Source organism: Cherax quadricarinatus, chromosome 25, assembly GCF_038502225.1.
Source record: "Cherax quadricarinatus isolate ZL_2023a chromosome 25, ASM3850222v1, whole genome shotgun sequence".
Lineage (NCBI taxonomy): Eukaryota > Metazoa > Arthropoda > Malacostraca > Decapoda > Parastacidae > Cherax > Cherax quadricarinatus.
This window is the reverse complement of record NC_091316.1, coordinates 7,884,822-7,906,747: the sequence shown is the minus strand read 5'-3', so window position 1 is coordinate 7,906,747 and position 21,926 is coordinate 7,884,822. Positions and strand designations below refer to the sequence as shown.

The 21,926-nt window shown below is 42.3% G+C and overlaps 1 protein-coding gene across 2 annotated transcripts in view; it reads right to left on the bottom strand.

Annotated features, from left to right (window-relative positions):
- LOC128690046 (steroid receptor RNA activator 1) overlaps nt 1–21,926 on the bottom strand; it is a 54,965-nt gene that overhangs the window by 17,626 nt on the left and 15,413 nt on the right. The gene's annotated exons all lie outside the window — the stretch shown is intronic.

Here is a 21,926-nt window from a genome sequence, read left to right as displayed (position 1 = left end):
AATGATCTCTTTCTTCATATCCATAGTAATTCTCACCCTTTTTGCTGTAGGGTTGGCACTAGAAGCTTTCTTGGGGCCCATGGTGACTTATTTTGTAGGTGCAATCACTAAAAAGGCTGTGATAATATGAAATGTTCCGATTGTATGCTTGGAAGAGACCGCGGTGGCTGGCTGGCTTGTAAACACTGGCCAGAAGTTGATGCGTCTCAGACGGAACGAATAGTGTTGGTCGAGTTTTTTAGCGCTAATCGAGGCAAAATTTTTGCGATAAAATGTATCGCTAGTCAGATTTATTGTTAATCGATGCCATCGCTGGTCGAGGGTCCACTGTACTATGAAATTTAAAGTGCCCTAAAGTGATAAAATGTATATACAGTACACTCATTACTTACCTTAAAATATTTCTAGCCTTAATGTAGGGCGAGAGGCGAGTAAACGAGGTAAAACAAATAGAGAAAGATAAGAAGTAAATGAGAGAGAGATGACGAGTAAATGAGAGAGGAGAGAGATGTGGAATATGTAAACAAGCAGATGAACACATCTGATTTTAGTTCATACACATTCACCTACATGTAACATCTCATATCTATGTTAATTTGTTCTACTGTGGGGTGTATTTATTATGTTTATATGTTACAAAGTCCTAGGTAGTAGGTTGGTAGACAGCAACCGCCCAGGGAGGTATTACAGTCTTGCCAGGTGAGTGTAAAACTGAAGCCTGTAATTGTTTTACACGATGGTAGGATTGCTGGTGTCTTTATTTTTCTGTCTCATACACATGCAAGATTTCAGGTACGTCTTGCTACTTCTACTTACACTTAGGTCACACTACACATACATGTACAAGCATATATATACACACTCCTTTGGGTTTTCTTCTATTTTCTTTCTAGTTCTTGTTCTTGTTTATTTCCTCTTACCTCCATGGGGAAGTGGAACAGAATTCTTCCTCCGTAAGCCATACATGTTGTAAGAGGCGACTAAAATGCCGGGAGCAAGGGGCTAGTAACCCCTTCTCCCGTATAAATTACTAAATTTAAAAAGAGAAACTTTCGTTTTTCCTTTTGGGCCACCCTGCCTTGGTGGGATACAGCCAGTGTGTTGAAAGAAAGAAAGATGTTACAAAGTGTGTTTATTATATAATTTTGACATTTATTATATAATATGACATTTAATGGGCCTCAGTGATTCCTGCATATTATTATTATTATTATTATCATTATTAATATTTCATCATAACTGATAAGACACTTTTAGTGATTTTAATGTGCACCTGCATGCCAGCACAGTGTGTAAGTGTATTTAGGTACAGGTACACATAAGTATAATTATCGGAGTACAGCCTCTCCTCACATAATGATGGAGCTACATTCCTAAGACTACGTTGGTAAACTAATTCATCGCTTAGTGAGGAGCATACTATAATGGTAGTGGGTTTGTGTCAACTATCTTTGATATTGTTTCAATGTCACCTTTGCACAATTTATGGCATTTCTGGTATATTCTTAAATGTTTATAATGTTCATACAGTCGTGTACTGCATATTAAAATAAACAGAATATAGGAAATCAGCTCTAATATACATGTACATTATTTAGGTATGGATAATCGTCAGAGAGCCTGTCATAGTCCAAGTCATCGGTAAAAGAGTACATCGCTAAGCGAGGAGAGGCTGTATATATAAAACATGAAATAACTTTAACCCTTTCAGCGTCAGCAGGCCCTCTCCTAAACTTGTTTTCAAGGTCGGATATTTAAAAAAAAAAAAATTTGTTTTTCTTATGAAATGATAGAAAATCTCTTCCCGATCATAATGACACCAAAATTATGAAATTTGATGGAAAACTTACGGAATTATGCTCTTGTGATGTTAGTGGTCTCGACAATGTTTACGCATCAGCGATTTCACCCACTTTGAGCCCTATTTTCGGCCAATTCCAATGTACCAATCGACAAAAATCACGACTATTTTGCTAGAACTCCATTTTTCCTATCGAATGAGTACAAGAAACCACCCATTTACCGATTTCAGCTATCCAATAAAGTGGTCAGAAATTGGCAATTTTGCCAATTTCACACAAATTTCAAAAGATGCCAATTTCCAAATAGAGTCCAGAATAAACAAGACAGACATTCCTGGCACTAAAATAACATTTTTTCTGTTCATTAGTCACGTCCCCAGGCCTCTCTTACATTTCTTTTGCTTTCCACTTTGAATTTTTATTCTCACAAAAAAATAGAAGATTTACTGTTATGCAGAGTACTGCATTAGTGTAGAAATGGTATAAATAATATCAGCGCACTTGTGAAAGAATATTAGACTCACCAGTTGATGTGTATTGGACACATGGCATGATTTGCTTACTTTTGAACTTTGGTAAAAATCGAACATCTCTACTACTTTGAGCTCAATTTCAAGGCACTTTTCATTGTGAAACCAATCAAAATCATCTCAATTTCTGTAATATGTCTTCCATTCTATAAAATGAGACCAGGAAAACTAGAATACAACCATAAATAGCATATGAAAATACACTGCAAAATCGCTGTTTTAAACAAAATCACGATCGGAGTTTTTTTTTTCCTCATTATGCACTGTGTGCTGCAGGATTTTTTTATACTGTGCACACTGACCACATAGACCCATTCTTTCATATGTAGGCCTACCAGCTTTCTCTCGCTAGATCTGAAGGAGCTAGAATTTATGTATACTAGTACGGCACCAATTCTGGTGTGCAAGCCATACTAGTACGGCACCAACCCTGAAAGGGTTAAAACGCTTGAAATTTTGGAAAGTTTCCAGACATGATGGAGAGATGTGGTGCTCACAGAGCTCAAGGAGAATGTAAACAAACCTAGTGGGGTGCAGTGACCATATTAGAAAATCACGTGGGGGAGCTAAATAGCTTGCTTTGGTCATAATTTGAAATGTCTGTACGTATTAGCGTAAAGCAGGGCCCTACTGTAAAGTACAACATTCACTATACCTCTGTGGGATATGGCTGGTTTGTTGGGGGGTGGGGGTAGAGATATATATAGACAGACATAGACAAAGGTAGTAGGTTAGTAGACAGCAACAGCCCAGGGAGGTACTACCGTCCTGCCAAGTGAGTGTAAAACGAAAGCCTGTAATTGTTTTACATGATGGTAGGATTGCTGGTGTCCATTTTTCTGTCTCATAAACATGCAAGGTTTCAGGTACGTCTTGCTACTTCTACTTACACTTAGGTCACACTACACATACATGTACAAGCATATATATACACACCCCTCTGGGTTTTCTTCTAGTAACCCCTTCTCCTGTATATAATTACTAAAAAAGAGAAGAAGAAAAACTTTATAAAACTGGGTTGCTTAAATGTGCGTGGATGTAGTGCGGATGACAAGAAACAGATGATTGCTGATGTTATGAATGAAAAGAAGTTGGATGTCCTGGCCCTAAGCGAAACAAAGCTGAAGGGGGTAGGAGAGTTTCAGTGGGGGGAAATAAATGGGATTAAATCTGGAGTATCTGAGAGAGTTAGAGCAAAGGAAGGGGTAGCAGTAATGTTAAATGATCAGTTATGGAAGGAGAAAAGAGAATATGAATGTGTAAATTCAAGAATTATGTGGATTAAAGTAAAGGTTGGATGCGAGAAGTGGGTCATAATAAGCGTGTATGCACCAGGAGAAGAGAGGAATGCAGAGGAGAGAGAGAGATTTTGGGAGATGTTAAGTGAATGTATAGGAGCCTTTGAACCAAGTGAGAGAGTAATTGTGGTAGGGGACTTGAATGCTAAAGTAGGAGAAACTTTTAGAGAGGGTGTGGTAGGTAAGTTTGGGGTGCCAGGTGTAAATGATAATGGGAGCCCTTTGATTGAACTTTGTATAGAAAGGGGTTTAGTTATAGGTAATACATATTTTAAGAAAAAGAGGATAAATAAGTATACACGATATGATGTAGGGCGAAATGACAGTAGTTTGTTGGATTATGTATTGGTAGATAAAAGACTGTTGAGTAGACTTCAGGATGTACATGTTTATAGAGGGGCCACAGATATATCAGATCACTTTCTAGTTGTAGCTACACTGAGAGTAAAAGGTAGATGGGATACAAGGAGAATAGAAGCATCAGGGAAGAGAGAGGTGAAGGTTTATAAACTAAAAGAGGAGGCAGTTAGGGTAAGATATAAACAGCTATTGGAGGATAGATGGGCTAATGAGAGCATAGGCAATGGGGTCGAAGAGGTATGGGGTAGGTTTAAAAATGTAGTGTTAGAGTGTTCAGCAGAAGTTTGTGGTTACAGGAAAGTGGGTGCAGGAGGGAAGAGGAGCGATTGGTGGAATGATGATGTAAAGAGAGTAGTAAGGGAGAAAAAGTTAGCATATGAGAAGTTTTTACAAAGTAGAAGTGATGCAAGGAGGGAAGAGTATATGGAGAAAAAGAGAGAGGTTAAGAGAGTGGTGAAGCAATGTAAAAAGAGAGCAAATGAGAGAGTGGGTGAGATGTTATCAACAAATTTTGTTGAAAATAAGAAAAAGTTTTGGAGTGAGATTAACAAGTTAAGAAAGCCTAGAGAACAAATGGATTTGTCAGTTAAAAATAGGAGAGGAGAGTTATTAAATGGAGAGTTAGAGGTATTGGGAAGATGGAGGGAATATTTTGAGGAATTGTTAAATGTTGATGAAGATAGGGAAGCTGTGATTTCGTGTATAGGGCAAGGAGGAATAACATCTTGTAGGAGTGAGGAAGAGCCAGTTGTGAGTGTGGGGGAAGTTCGTGAGGCAGTAGGTAAAATGAAAGGGGGTAAGGCAGCCGGGATTGATGGGATAAAGATAGAAATGTTAAAAGCAGGTGGGGATATAGTTTTGGAGTGGTTGGTGCAATTGTTTAATAAATGTATGGAAGAGGGTAAGGTACCTAGGGATTGGCAGAGAGCATGCATAGTTCCTTTGTATAAAGGCAAAGGGGATAAAAGAGAGTGCAAAAATTATAGGGGGATAAGTCTGTTGAGTGTACCTGGTAAAGTGTATGGTAGAGTTATAATTGAAAGAATTAAGAGTAAGACGGAGAATAGGATAGCAGATGAACAAGGAGGCTTTAGGAAAGGTAGGGGGTGTGTGGACCAGGTGTTTACAGTGAAACATATAAGTGAACAGTATTTAGATAAGGCTAAAGAGGTCTTTGTGGCATTTATGGATTTGGAAAAGGCGTATGACAGGGTGGATAGGGGGGCAATGTGGCAGATGTTGCAAGTGTATGGTGTAGGAGGTAGGTTACTGAAAGCAGTGAAGAGTTTTTACGAGGATAGTGAGGCTCAAGTTAGAGTATGTAGGAAAGAGGGAAATTTTTTCCCAGTAAAAGTAGGCCTTAGACAAGGATGTGTGATGTCACCGTGGTTGTTTAATATATTTATAGATGGGGTTGTAAGAGAAGTAAATGCGAGGGTCTTGGCAAGAGGCGTGGAGTTAAAAGATAAAGAATCACACACAAAGTGGGAGTTGTCACAGCTGCTCTTTGCTGATGACACTGTGCTCTTGGGAGATTCTGAAGAGAAGTTGCAGAGATTGGTGGATGAATTTGGTAGGGTGTGCAAAAGAAGAAAATTAAAGGTGAATACAGGAAAGAGTAAGGTTATGAGGATAACAAAAAGATTAGGTGATGAAAGATTGAATATCAGATTGGAGGGAGAGAGTATGGAGGAGGTGAACGTATTCAGATATTTGGGAGTGGACGTGTCAGCGGATGGGTCTATGAAAGATGAGGTGAATCATAGAATTGATGAGGGAAAAAGAGTGAGTGGTGCACTTAGGAGTCTGTGGAGACAAAGAACTTTGTCCTTGGAGGCAAAGAGGGGAATGTATGAGAGTATAGTTTTACCAACGCTCTTATATGGGTGTGAAGCGTGGGTGATGAATGTTGCAGCGAGGAGAAGGCTGGAGGCAGTGGAGATGTCATGTCTGAGGGCAATGTGTGGTGTGAATATAATGCAGAGAATTCGTAGTTTGGAAGTTAGGAGGAGGTGCGGGATTACCAAAACTGTTGTCCAGAGGGCTGAGGAAGGGTTGTTGAGGTGGTTCGGACATGTAGAGAGAATGGAGCGAAACAGAATGACTTCAAGAGTGTATCAGTCTGTAGTGGAAGGAAGGCGGGGTAGGGGTCGGCCTAGGAAGGGTTGGAGGGAGGGGGTAAAGGAGGTTTTGTGTGCGAGGGGCTTGGACTTCCAGCAGGCATGCGTGAGCGTGTTTGATAGGAGTGAATGGAGACAAATGGTTTTTAATACTTGACGTGCTGTTGGAGTGTGAGCAAAGTAACATTTATGAAGGGATTCAGGGAAACCGGCAGGCCGGACTTGAGTCCTGGAGATGGGAAGTACAGTGCCTGCACTCTGAAGGAGGGGTGTTAATGTTGCAGTTTAAAAACTGTAGTGTAAAGCACCCTTCTGGCAAGACAGTGATGGAGTGAATGATGGTGAAAGTTTTTCTTTTTCGGGCCACCCTGCCTTGGTGGGAATCGGCCGGTGTGATAATAAAAAAAAAAATATTCTTGTTCTTGTTTATTTCCTTTTACCTCCATGGGGAAGTGGAACAGAATTCTTCCTCCGTAAGCCATGCGTGTTGTCAGAGGCGACTAATATGCCAGGAGCAAGGGGCTAGTAACCCTTCTCCTGTATATATTACTAAATGTAAAAAGAGAAACTTTTGTTTTTCTTTTTGGGCCACCCTGCCTTGGTGGGATATGGCTGGTTTGTTGAAAAAAAAAAAAATAGACAAAGCACAGACAGACAGACACAGATACACACAGCAAGGAATATACCAACAAGTGTTGGATGACATACACACAACTGAGGAGGAGGAGGTGAAGAAGCCGCTAAATGACATTTACACCTCAAAGGCAATGGGACCAGACAACATCACCCTGTGGGTCCTTAGAGAGGGAGCAGAAATGCTGGGTGTGCCACTAACCACAATCTTCAACTCATCCCTTAAAACTGGGCAACTACCTGAGGTATGGAAGATGGCAAATGTAGTTCCCAGTTTTAAAAAGGACACAGAAGAGAGGCACTAAACTATAGACCAGTGTCACTGATGTGTATAATATGCAAAGTCATGGAGAAGATTATCAGGAGGAGAGTGGTGGAGCACCTGGAATGGAACAAGAGTATAAATGCCAACCAGCACGGATTTACGGAAGGCAAATCCTGTGTCACAAACCTGGAGTTTTATGATAAAGTAACAGAAGCAAGACACGAGAGAGAGGGGTGGGCTGATTGCATCTTCTTGGACTGCAAGAAGGCCTTTGACACAGTTCCTCACAAGAAATTAGTGCAGAAGCTAGAGGATCAGGCACATATAACAGGAAGGGCACTGCAATGGATCAGAGAATACCTGACAGGGAGGCAACAATGAGTCATGATATGTGATGAGATATCACTGTGGGCACCTGTGATGAGTGGGGTCCCACGGGGGTCAGTCCTAAGACCAATGCTATTTTTGGTATATCACAGTGGGCACCTGTGACGAGTGGGGTCCCACGGGGGTCAGTCCTAGGACCAATGCTATTTTTGCTATATGTGAATGATATGATGGAAGGGATAGACTCAGAAGTGTCCCTGTTTACAGACGATATGAAGTTAATGAGGAGAATTAAATCAGATGAGGATCAGGCAGAACTACAAAGAGACCTGGACAGGCTGGACACATGGTCCAGCAACTGGCTTCTCGAATTCAACCCTGCCAAATGCAAAGTCATGAAGATTGGGGAAGGACAAAGAAGACTGCAGACAGAGTATAGGCTAGGTGGTCAAAGACTGCAAACCTCACTCAAGGAGAAAGATCTTGGGGTGAGCATAACACTGAGCAAGTCTCCAGAAGCACACATCAACCAGATAACTGCTGCAGCACATGGGTGCCTGGCAAACCTGAGAATAGCGTTCCAACACCTCAGTAAGGAATCATTCAAGACACTGTACACTGTGTACGTTAGGCCCATACTGGAGTATGCAGCACCAGTTTGGAATCCACACCTGGTCAAGGACGTCAAGAATTTAGAGAAAGTGCAAAGGTTTGCAACAAGGTTAGTTCTGGAGCTCAGGGGAATGTCCTACGAAAAAAGGTTGAGGGAAATTGGCCTGACGACACTGGAGGACAGAAGGGTTAGGGGAGACATGATAACGACATACAAAATACTGCATGGAATAGATAAGGTGGACAGAGACAGGATGTTCCAGAGAGGGGACACAGAAACAAAGGGTTACAATTGGAAACTGAAGACTCAGGTGAGTCAAAGAGATGTTAGGAAGTACTTCTTTAGTCACAGAGTTGTCAGGAAGTGGAAAAGTCAGGTAAGCAATGTAGTGGAGGCAGGAACTGTACATAGTTTTAAGATGAGGTATGATAAAGCTCATGGAGCAGAGAGAGAGAGAGAGGACCTAGTAGCAATCAGTGAAAAGGCGGAGCCACGAGCTGTGTCTCGACCCCTGCAACGACAAATATGTGAGTGCAAATAGGTGAGTACATACACACACAGATATACACTAAGTCGAGCATGTTGTAAGAGGCAACTAAAATGCCGGGAGCAAGGGGCTAGTAATTCCTTCTTTATATATTACTAAATTTAAAAGGAGAAACTTTTGTTTTTCCTTTTGGGCCACCCTGCCTTGGTGGGATACGGCCAGTTTGTTGAAAGATGAATGATGATGATGTACACAATACAGTGGATAAAAAATTGAAAGGGTGTGAGATGCACGAGCTTTTATATATTAAATAATGAATATGCTCTTCAATGCAGTACGTACTAATAGAATTAAGTATGTAGAAATTCTAGTGTTAAGCATACAAACCCTTTGCAGTGTTGTTACTCTTGTGGTAATGTTGTGGTCCTTTCATTTCTCATTAAATATGGTACCTAAGATGATCACTTGTGATGTTTTAAGTAAGAACATGGCTAAGAATCTTGGACAATGCTCCAAAGAATAGTAAGGTATGCTGGGTGGTGCATACAACACGAGAATGTAAAATGAAGTGATCATTAGGAAAATTTTCACTCAAGCGAGATTCCTTGATGCCACTGAGAGGCTTTCGATCCAAGCAGCTGAACCTGATGTCTTCCTTGAATCAAACATTATTACCTCCCATTTACGAAGGCACTGTATGATCCCCTCACGAATGTAATTTGGAAAATAGTGACTGACAGTAAATTGATAAAGAGGATGAGTACATGGTTTGTGAAGATCAATAAGAAGTTATTAAAAACCTAGATTGATGGGAAGAAAAATATTTATAAATTTCCACAACACAAAGTACAGTACAGTAGGGTCCTGCTTTTTGGCGTTTCGCCTTACGGCGTTCTGCTAATACAGCGATCTCAAATTATGACCAAAACTTTCTATATGGCAAGTGGTCTTATACATTCTCCATGAGCACATCTCTCTATTATGCAATAATCATTCTTGGGCACATTAAATGTCTAATTTTACATCAATATAGACATTTTCATTAATCCATCTATGTTATTTTCTTCAAAATCATATAAGAAACACGTTACATAGCATATAAACATGCTGTTTATATGCTATGGAGGTGTGGTTGCCAGGTGAAGGGAAAACATTACATAATACTAATAATAATCGCTCTTGGGCACATTAAAAGTCTTATTCTACGTTAATATAGACATTTTCATTAATCCATCTATTATATTTTTTCAAAATTATATAAGAAACACGTTACATTACATATAAACCATTTTGTTTATATACTATGGAGGTGTGGTAGCCGGACGGAGGGAAATCATTATATCACTCCCCTTAACCCTTAAACTGTCCAAAAATAGATCTATGTTCACATGTGTAGTGCTAAAAAATAAGATTACATTTTTTACGTATTTTCAAACATAAAAAAAATGTAGATCAAAGTCTTTTTTACACGCTTTCAAATGTGTAAAAAAAAAAAAGATCTACATTTTTTTTACATACTTTCAAATGTTGAAAAAACGTAGATCTACGTTTGGAAAGTTTAACCCTTAAACTGTCCAAACGTAGATCTACGTTTTTTCAACATTTGAAAGCATGTAAAAAAACGTAGAGCTTCTTTTTCTTTTTTTACATTTGAAAATGTGTAAAAAAAATTTGATCTACATTTCTTTTGGTTATAATTGAAAATATGTTAAAAAACGTAGATCTACTTTTGGAGCACTACGCATGTGAACGTAGATCTGTCTGGACAGTTTAAGGGTTAAGGGTTAATACATAACGCTTTTGTTTACAATTTTCGGCATGAATTATTCATACTTCTCCCTTTGTTTATGATGGCATCTAAAGGTAGTTGTTAGAAACAATTAAACTCAGTGAACATGGTATGTCGATGGTAATAATATGGCTCTAGGTCACATTAAATATTGTGTAGCTATGTAGCCCAGGAGGACTGCATACCTACATTATGATTATAACTGATAGTTATACGTATGTGTACCTGTACCTAACTAAACTTACACACTGTGCTGGCATGCAGCTACACATAAGAACATAAGAAAGGAGGAACACTGCAGGAGGCCTGCTGGCCCATACTAGGCAGGTCCTTTACAATTCATCCCACTAACAAAACATTTGCCCAACCCAATTTTCAATGCCACCCAAGAAATAAGCTCTGATGTGAAAGTCCCACTCAAATCCAACCCCTCCCACTCATGTACTTATCCAACCTAGATTTGAAACTACCCAAAGTCCCAGCCTCAATAACCCAACTAGGTAGACTGTTCCACTCATCAACTACCCTATTTCCAAACCAATACTTTCCTATGTCCTTTCTAAATCTAAACTTATCTAATTTAAATCCATTACTGCGGGTTCTCTCTTGGAGAGACATCCTCAAGACCTTATTTATATCCCCTTTATTAATACCTATCTTCCACTTATACACTTCGATCAGGTCTCCCCTCATTCTTCGTCTAACAAGTGAATGTAACCTAAGAGTCTTCAATCTTTCTTCATAAGGAAGATTTCTAATGCTATGTATTAATTTAGTCATCCTACGCTGAATGTTTTCTAACGAGTTTATGTCCATTTTGTAATACGGAGACCAGAACTGAGCTGCATAATCTAGGTGAGGCCTTACTAATGATGTATAAAGCTGCAGTATGACCTCTGGACTTCTGTTGCTTACACTTCTTGATATAAATCCCAGTAATCTATTTGCCTTATTACGTATGCTTAGGCAATGCTGTCTTGGTTTAAGGTTGCTGCTCACCATAACCCCCAAGTCCTTTTCGCAATCTGTATGGCTAAGTTCTACATCATTTAACTTATAAGTACTAGGGTTATGGGCACTCCCAAGCTTCAGAACCTTGCATTTATCTACATTGAACTGCATCTGCCACTTTTCTGACCAAGAATAGAGTTTGTTTAAATCCTCCTGAAGTTCCATAACATCTACGTTTGAATCAATTATCCTACCTATCTTTGTGTCATCGGCGAATTTGCTCATATCACTAGTAATTCCCTCATCAAGATCATTGATATATATTATAAACAACAACGGGCCCAAGACTGATCCCTGTGGAACGCCACTTGTTACAGATCCCCACTCGGATTTAACCCCATTTATGGACACTCTCTGCTTCCTGTCAGTGAGCCATGACTCGATCCACGAGAGCACTTTTCCCCCAATGCCATGAGCTGCCACTTTCTTTAACAGTCTATGGTGCGGAACTCTATCAAAAGCCTTACTAAAATCTAAGTAAATAATATCAAATTCTTTATTGTGGTCAACAACCTCAAAAGCTTTACTGAAGAAAGTTAATAAATTAGTTAGACAAGACCGGCCTCTTGTGAATCCATGCTGAGTATCATTAATCAAGCTATGCTTATCGAGATGGCTTCTTATAATCTCAGCTATAACTGACTCTAGTAATTTGCCTACAATTGAGGTCAGGCTTATTGGGCGGTAATTTGACGGTAACGACTTGTCCCCTGTTTTAAAAATAGGAGTTACATTAGCCATCTCCCACATATCAGACACTACACCTGTTTGAAGAGATAAATTAAAAATATTAGTTAATGGTTCACAGAGTTCTATTTTGCATTCCTTAACCCTTTGAGGGTCGACAGGCCCTCTCCGAAACTCGTTCTCAGGGTCGGCCAAATTTAAAAAAAAAAAAAAATTATTTTTTCTTATGAAAAAATAGAGTATTTTTTTCTAAACATTATAGGCTAAACAAAAAAATTTTAACGTCAATACTTACCGAGATATGGAGGTGTGAAATTTGCCAAAATTGAACAACATATGGTAACATCGCCGACTGCCGTCACCCGGTATTTTTCTATTTACTTTTTTATGTACTATTTTCAATTTTTTTTCAATTTTTCTTTTTCTGAGTAACTTTTATGGCCTCTGAGGCCAACATGATCAGTATTTTGTAAGTTATTTCTTTTTCAATACTACACAATAAGGGCGTAAACACTGTTGTCATTATTTTGTTTACAGAAAATATTTACACAAACAAACAATATGAAATGTTGTTTATTACTATTTTTCTATATTTTATATACACATATACAGTCACAGGACATGTTTCTAGAAGTTCTGCAGCCTGTGGAACTCTTTGAAACATGGTGTCATGCACAGTGGAGTTTTGCACTCCTCACACATAAAACGAGTGTCTCTGCGTTGTTGTGGGCGTTTTTTTGTATGTGAACAGACGTAACACCTCTTCTGAGCCTTTTTCTTCAAAGCAGTAGCAGGCAGTTTTACCAGGAAGTGATCACCGTGCTTCAGACGAGCAGGTAGTTGTTGATAATTTGGTGGGCGGTCAATTGCAGGTGCATTTCCTTGGTACTTGAATACTATTTGTCTGATGACAGACAAACAGAATTCGCCGTACTGTGGTTTGTTTCTGGTGCTCATCTTATACATATTATAAGCATTGAGCATGGAAATGTCCAGAAGATGGAAAAACAGTTTGATGTACCACTTATAACTCTTGCGAACACAATCAGCAAACCCAATCTGCATGTCACATTTGTCCACTGAACGCATGTTGAAGGTGTAATCAATCACAGCTGCAGGTTTTAGAATGGGTTCATTTCTCTCTCTATGCTGCCTGCCACTGTCTGCCATTTCATTAGGGTGAATTGATGACAACAGTGTGACATCTCGTTTGTCATGCCACCGAAATGCCATGATGTCATTGGCAGCAAACGCCTGCACCTCACCTCTGCGAGTGCCAGCATCAAACCTGGGCATATGTTTTCGATTTGCACGCACTGTGCCACACACATCTGTCATGTTCACTCGCAAAAAATCACTGAGTGAGGGGCTTGTGTACCAGTTATCTGTATATAATATATGCCCCTTACCAAGGTATGGTTCTATCATTGTTCGAACCACATCACCTGAGATGCCCAATAACTTCCTGGTATTTTGCAATGTATAACTTCCAGTGTACACAATAATATCCAATACCAGACCACTGTAACAATCACAAAGCACAAACAACTTTATACCAAAGCGTTTCCTCTTGCTTGGTATGTACTGCTTGAAAGAGAGTCTTCCTTTGAACAGAATCAAAGACTCGTCAATTACAAGCTTCCTGAAGGGATAAAAATGAGTACTGAATTTCTGTTTCAGATACACAAACACATTCCTAATCTTATATAACTTGTCAGTTCTGTCAGGCCTGGTTTTATCTGAGAAGTGAAGCATACGTAACATTAGCACAAATCGATTCACTGGCATTATATCACTGAAACCTGGTGTTGCAATCAGGGGGTCTGTTGACCAGTATGATTTCACTTTGTGCTTATACACATGTGGCATAAGCATTATTGTGGCAAAGAAAAGATACATCTCAGCCACAGTTGCCTCCTTCCATTGGTGTAGACGTGATTTTGGTGAAAGTATTGTGTTTGCCATGGTGTACTCGTAGTATGTGTTGCTTTCCATGACAATACTTTTCATCAGTGGTTCGTCAAAGAATAACTCGAAACATTCCAGTTCAGTGGCATTGGTCCCAAGTGCACAAGATGGCCGTATTCCACTTTGGCTGCCATCAAACTGGTGGGGATTTGGAACAAAATTGACAGCTTCCTGCCAATCCCAGGTGCGGTCTGCTGGTGGGTACTGGACAATGACAGGTGGTTGTGGTTGTGGAGGTTGTGGTTGTGGAGGTTGTGGTTGTGGAGGCTGGTGTGGTGGGGGAGTGGGGGATGGTGGCCTTTGTTCTAGATCAGCTGAGGCAGCGGCGTGGGTGGCAGCGTGGGTGGCAGCATGGCCCACTGCTGGTGCCTCACCGCCGGCACCACTACCACCACGCACATTTTCCATCCCAATTGCAACAGTATCTTCGTCATTTTCACTGTCTGTTCCTGTTGTACAGCCACGGGATGTACTCCGAGATACACTCCTTCCCCTTGGTATAACATATGGCACACTTCCAGAGCGCATATATCGTCGTATATACTGACGCTTCACTGGGGAATATTGCACTTCACTATCACTACTGGAACTAGTTTGAAGAGCTTGTAGTTCATATTCACTATCACTATCATCACCCATGCTCTCATCTGAGTCTGGGATTTGGGAAAATAGAAGTTTCCTCTTGGGTTCTGGAACAACTGAACGTGAACACGAGGGCCCAGCACCAGAGGTGGAAGGCTGAGGGTCGTCTGGGTTTTCTTCACTATTACCGATATTATGGTCATTAGTTTCGGTCAAAACCTCACTAAAACCACGAAACTCATCTTCACTGGCACTTCCATCACTATTAGAACTGTCACTGGGGAACAAAAGTGTCCCAATTCGCCGAGGAGTGAGGAGCTTCTTACCGCGAGGCATGGTGGACATTGTTTACTAAGAGGGCATTCCCACAATGCACCACTGGGTCCCAGATTTTTTTTCTACCGCGCACACTGACCACGCAGACCCATTCTCTCACACCTAGGCCTACGAGCCTTTTCGCGCAAGATTTGAGGCCGCTAGAATTTATGCGTACTAGTACGTCAAAAACCCCTACGCGTAAGACGTACTAGTACGACGAAAACCCTCAAAGGGTTAAGAACCCTTGAAAAAACCTCATCAGGACCCGGCGACTTATTTTGCTTCAGTCTGTCTATCTGCTTCACAACCATCTCACTAGTGACTGTGATGTTACATAATTTATCTTCTTCTAGCCCACTGTAAAAATTAATTACTGGAATATTGTTAGTGTCTTCCTGTGTAAAAACTGAGAGAAAATAATTATTTAAAATCAAGCACATTTCATTCTCTTTGTCAGTAAGGTGCCCATAGTTATTTTTAAGGGGACCTATCTTATCTCTAACTTTTGTTCTATAGACCTGGAAAAAACTTTTTGGGTTAGTTTTAGAATCCCTAGCAACTTTAATTTCATAGTCCCTTTTAGCTTTTCTTATCCCCTTTTTAATGTCCCTCTTAATGTCAATATACTGATTTATAAGATGACCCTCACCTCTTTTGATACGCCTATAAATTCCTTTCTTATGCCCTAGTAGATATTTGAGCCTATTATTCATCCATTTTGGGTCATTTCTATTTGATCTAATTTCTTTATATGGGATAAACGCTCTTTGAGCAGCATGTATAGTGTTCAGAAAACTGTCATATTGATAGCTCTCTTCGTTACCCCAGTCAACAGATGATAAGTGTTCTCTAAGCCCATCGTAATCTGCTAAGCGAAAATCTGGGACTGTTACTGAGTTATCGCTACTATTATACTTCCATTCAATGCTAAATGTAATTGATTTGTGGTCGCTAGCACCCAGTTCCTCTGAAATTTCTAAATTATTAACAAGGGATTCATTGTTTGCCATAACTAAGTCAAGCAGGTTATTTCCCCTTGTAGGTTCTGTCACAAACTGCTTCAAAAAACAATCCTGAAATACTTCTAAGAAGTCGTATGATTCTAAATTCCCAGTCAAGAAATTCCAATCAACATGACTAAAGTTAAAGTCTCCTAGAATTACTACATTATCGTGCCTTGTGGCCTTAACAATTTCCTCCCATAGTAGTTTCCCTTGGTCCCTATCTAAGTTTGGGGGATGGTATATCACTCCTAAAATCAGTTTTTCATGCCCCTCTGAAAATTCTATCCAAACAGACTCTGTATGTGTTACTTCAGACTTAATACCCGTTTTTATGCAACAGTTCAAGCGATCTCGGACATACAATGCCACCCCCCCCCCCTCCCAATACTTCTATCTTCTTGGAACAATTTAAAACCCTGAATATGACATTCCGCAGGCATGTCCCGACTTTTTGAATTAAACCACGTCTCAGTTAAGGCAAATACATCAATGTTACCTACACTAGCAACTAATCTCAACTCGTCCATCTTATTCCTAGCACTACGGCAATTAGCATAATAAACATTGAAAGACTCTCCTTTCTCTTTACCCTTCCTGCTCATTTCTATTTTTCTACTAAACCTATTACTGTCCTTATCACCCAAGGTCCCTGGCTTTTCAATATCTATATCGTTCTTATTATTACTAGTTCCCCTAGAACTCGTAATATTACTACACTGGGACTTCACTGTTTTCCTGCCAAAACCCATACCACTAACTATTAATAGTTTAAAGTCCTAACTGCTCCCTCCACTGCAGTTGCCAGTGCTCCCACCCCACACCTAGATAAGTGAACCCCATCCCTAGCATACATGTTATTTCTGCCATAGAAGAGGTCCCAGTTGTCAATGAATGTTACTGCATTTTCCTTACAGTATTTGTCCAGCCAGCAATTGACACCAATTGCCCTGGACAACCATTCACTTCCAACTCCCCTCCTTGGCAAAATATCACATATGAGAGGGTTCCCACCCTTACTTCTAATTATTTCTATTGCTGACCTATACCTGCTAATCAGGTCCTCAACTGTCTTATTAGTCTTGAAGATGCCATATTAATGGTAATAATAATAACACAATAATAATCACTCTAAGGAGCATTAAATATCGTATAAAACGTTAATATAGACATTTTGCTTAATCCATCTAAATACACCCCACAGTAGAATAAATTAACATGAATATGAGATGTGGTAGCCAGGTGACCTGTAGGACTTGTGGTAGCCAGGCGACTTGTAGGACTTGTGGTAGCCAAGCAACTTGTAGGGCTTGTGGTAGCCAAGCAACTTGTAGGGCTTGTGGTAGCCAAGCAACTTGTGGTAGCCAGGCAACTTGCAGGACTTGTGGTAGCCAAGCAACTTGTAGGGCTTGTGGTAGCCAAGCAACTTGTGGTAGCCAGGCAACTTGCAGGACTTGTGGTAGCCAAGCAACTTGTGGTAGCCAAGCAACTTGTGGTAGCCAGGCAACTTGCAGGACTTGTGGTAGCCAAGCAACTTGTGATAGCCAAGCAACTTGTGGTAGCCAGGCAACTTGTAGGACTTGTGGTAGCCAGGTGACTTGTAGGACTTGTGGTAGCCAGGCAACTTGCAGGACTTGTGGTAGCCAGGTGACTTGTAGGACTTGTGGTAGCCAGGCGACTTGTAGGACTTGTGGTAGCCAAACAACTTGTAGGACTTGTGGTAGCCAAGCAACTTGTGGTAGCCAGGCAACTTGCAGGACTTGTGGTAGCCAAGCAACTTGTGGTAGCCAAGCAACTTGTGGTAGCCAGGCAACTTGTAGGACTTGTGGTAGCTAGGCAACTAGCAGGACTTGTGGTAGCCAAGCAACTTGTAGGACTTGTGGTAGCCAAGCAACTTGTGGTAGCCAGGCAACTTGTAGGACTTGTGGTAGCCAGGCAACTTGCAGGACTTGTGGTAGCCAAGCAACTTGTGGTAGCCAGGCAACTTGTAGGACTTGTGGTAGCCAAGCAACTTGTAGGACTTGTGGTAGCCAGGCAACTTGTAGGACTTGTGGTAGCCAGGCAACCTGTAGGACTTGTGGTAGCCAGGCAATTTGTAGGACTTGTGGTAGCCAGGCAACTTGTAGGACTTGTGGTAACCAGGCAACTTGTAAGACTTGTGGTAGCCAGGCAACTTGTAGGACTTGTGGTAGCCAGGCAACTTGTAGGACTTGTGGTAGCCAGGCAACTTGCAGGACTTGTGGTAGCCAAGCAACTTGTGGTAGCCAGGCAACTTGTAGGACTTGTGGTAGCCAGGCAACTTGTAGGACTTGTGGTAGCCAGGCAACTTGTAGGATTTGTGGTAGCCAAGCAACTTGTGGTAGCCAGGCAACTTGTGGTAGCCAGGCAACTTGTAGGACTTGTGGTAGCCAGGCAACTTGCAGGACTTGTGGTAGCCAAGCAACTTGTGGTAGCCAGGCAACTTGTAGGACTTGTGGTAGCCAGGTAACTTGTAGGACTTGTGGTAGTCAGGCAACTTGTAGGATTTGTTGTAGCCAGGCAACTTGTAGGACTTGTGGTAGCCAGGCAACTTGTAGGACTTGTGGTAGCCAGGCAACTTGTAGGACTTGTGGTAGCCAGGCAACTTGTAGGACTTGTGGTAGCCAGGCAACTTGTAGGACTTGTGGTAACCAGGCAACTTGTAAGACTTGTGGTAGCCAGGCAACTTGTAGCACTTGTGGTAGCCAGGCAACTTGTAGGACTTGTGGTAGCCAGGCAACTTGCAGGACTTGTGGTAGCCAAGCAACTTGTGGTAGCCAGGCAACTTGTAGGACTTGTGGTAGCCAGGCAACTTGTAGGACTTGTGGTAGCCAGGCAACTTGTAGGACTTGTGGTAGCCAGGCAACTTGTAGGACTTGTGGTAGTCAGGCAACTTGTAGGATTTGTTGTAGCCAGGCAACTTGTAGGACTTGTGGTAGCCAGGCAACTTGTAGGACTTGTGGTAGCCAGGCAACTTGTAGGACTTGTGGTAGCCAGGCAACTTGTAGGACTTGTGGTAGCCAGGCAACTTGTAGGACTTGTGGTAGCCAGGCAACTTGTAGGACTTGTGGTAGCCAGGCAACTTGTAGGACTTGTGGTAGCCAGGCAACTTGTAGGACTTGTGGTAGCCAGGCAACTTGTAGGACTTGTGGTAGCCAGGCAACTTGTAGGACTTGTGGTAGCCAGGTGACTTGTAGGACTTGTGGTAGCCAGGCAACTTGCAGGACTTGTGGTAGCCAGGTGACTTGTAGGACTTGTGGTAGCCAGGCGACTTGTAGGACTTGTGGTAGCCAAACAACTTGTAGGACTTGTGGTAGCCAAGCAACTTGTGGTAGCCAGGCAACTTGCAGGACTTGTGGTAGCCAAGCAACTTGTGGTAGCCAAGCAACTTGTGGTAGCCAAGCAACTTGTGGTAGCCAGGCAACTTGTAGGACTTGTGGTAGCTAGGCAACTAGCAGGACTTGTGGTAGCCAAGCAACTTGTAGGACTTGTGGTAGCCAAGCAACTTGTGGTAGCCAGGCAACTTGTAGGACTTGTGGTAGCCAGGCAACTTGTAGGACTTGTGGTAGCCAAGCAACTTGTGGTAGCCAGGCAACTTGTAGGACTTGTGGTAGCCAAGCAACTTGTAGGACTTGTGGTAGCCAGGCAACTTGTAGGACTTGTGGTAGCCAGGCAACCTGTAGGACTTGTGGTAGCCAGGCAATTTGTAGGACTTGTGGTAGCCAGGCAACTTGTAGGACTTGTGGTAACCAGGCAACTTGTAGGACTTGTGGTAGCCAGGCAACTTGTAGGACTTGTGGTAGCCAAGCAACTTGTAGGACTTGTGGTAGCCAGGCAACTTGCAGGACTTGTGGTAGCCAAGCAACTTGTGGTAGCCAGGCAACTTGTAGGACTTGTGGTAGCCAGGCAACTTGTAGGATTTGTGGTAGCCAAGCAACTTGTGGTAGCCAGGCAACTTGTGGTAGCCAGGCAACTTGTAGGACTTGTGGTAGCCAGGCAACTTGCAGGACTTGTGGTAGCCAAGCAACTTGTGGTAGCCAGGCAACTTGTAGGACTTGTGGTAGCCAGGTAACTTGTAGGACTTGTGGTAGTCAGGCAACTTGTAGGATTTGTTGTAGCCAGGCAACTTGTAGGACTTGTGGTAGCCAGGCAACTTGTAGGACTTGTGGTAGCCAGGCAACTTGTAGGACTTGTGGTAGCCAGGCAACTTGTAGGACTTGTGGTAGCCAGGCAACTTGTAGGACTTGTGGTAACCAGGCAACTTGTAAGACTTATGGTAGCCAGGCAACTTGTAGGACTTGTGGTAGCCAGGCAACTTGTAGGACTTGTGGTAGCCAGGCAACTTGCAGGACTTGTGGTAGCCAAGCAACTTGTGGTAGCCAGGCAACTTGTAGGACTTGTGGTAGCCAGGTAACTTGTAGGACTTGTGGTAGTCAGGCAACTTGTAGGATTTGTTGTAGCCAGGCAACTTGTAGGACTTGTGGTAGCCAGGCAACTTGTAGGACTTGTGGTAGCCAGGCAACTTGTAGGACTTGTGGTAGCCAGGCAACTTGTAGGACTTGTGGTAGCCAGGCAACTTGTAGGACTTGTGGTAACCAGGCAACTTGTAAGACTTGTGGTAGCCAGGCAACTTGTAGGACTTGTGGTAGCCAGGCAACTTGTAGGACTTGTGGTAGCCAGGCAACTTGCAGGACTTGTGGTAGCCAAGCAACTTGTGGTAGCCAGGCAACTTGTAGGACTTGTGGTAGCCAGGCAACTTGTAGGACTTGTGGTAGCCAGGCAACCTGTAGGACTTGTGGTAGCCAGGCAACTTGTAGGACTTGTGGTAGCCAGGCAACTTGTAGGACTTGTGGTAGTCAGGCAACTTGTAGGATTTGTTGTAGCCAGGCAACTTGTAGGACTTGTGGTAGCCAGGCAACTTGTAGGACTTGTGGTAGCCAGGCAACTTGTAGGACTTGTGGTAGCCAGGCAACTTGTAGGACTTGTGGTAGCCAGGCAACTTGTAGGACTTGTGGTAGCCAGGCAACTTGTAGGACTTGTGGTAGCCAGGCAACTTGTAGGACTTGTGGTAGCCAGGCAACTTGTAGGACTTGTGGTAGCCAGGCAACTTGTAGGACTTGTGGTAGCCAGGCAACTTGTAGGACTTGTGGTAGCCAGGCAACTTGTAGGACTTGTGGTAGCCAGGCAACTTGTAGGACTTGTGGTAGCCAGGCAACTTGTAGGACTTGTGGTAGCCAGGCAACTTGTAGGACTTGTGGTAGCCAGGCAACTTGTAGGACTTGTGGTAGCCAGGCAACTTGTAGGACTTGTGGTAACCAGGCAACTTGTAAGACTTGTGGTAGCCAGGCAACTTGTAGGACTTGTGGTAGCCAGGCAACTTGTAGGACTTGTGGTAGCCAGGCAACTTGCAGGACTTGTGGTAGCCAAGCAACTTGTGGTAGCCAGGCAACTTGTAGGACTTGTGGTAGCCAGGCAACTTGTAGGACTTGTGGTAGCCAGGCAACCTGTAGGACTTGTGGTAGCCAGGCAACTTGTAGGACTTGTGGTAGCCAGGCAACTTGTAGGACTTGTGGTAGTCAGGCAACTTGTAGGATTTGTTGTAGCCAGGCAACTTGTAGGACTTGTGGTAGCCAGGCAACTTGTAGGACTTGTGGTAGCCAGGCAACTTGTAGGACTTGTGGTAGCCAGGCAACTTGTAGGACTTGTGGTAGCCAGGCAACTTGTAGGACTTGTGGTAGCCAGGCAACTTGTAGGACTTGTGGTAGCCAGGCAACTTGTAGGACTTGTTGTAGCCAGGCAACTTGTAGGACTTGTGGTAGCCAGGCAACTTGTAGGACTTGTGGTAGCCAGGCAACTTGTAGGACTTGTGACGAAAACCAGACGCGTTCATCTGGTTTGTTGACATTAAGTGTGGGTGGGGTGGGGAGGGCTGCCCTTCCTGGCTACTCATACTTCCCAACCTGACTTCATACAAATAAAACTCACCTCTCACCCTACATTAAGACTACAAATATTTTAAGGTAATTAATGAGTGTACTATATATGCATTTTATCGCTCTAGGGAGCTTAATGTCGTAGTAGGTGGGAGTAGCCAGGCAGGATGCCATACCTCCCACA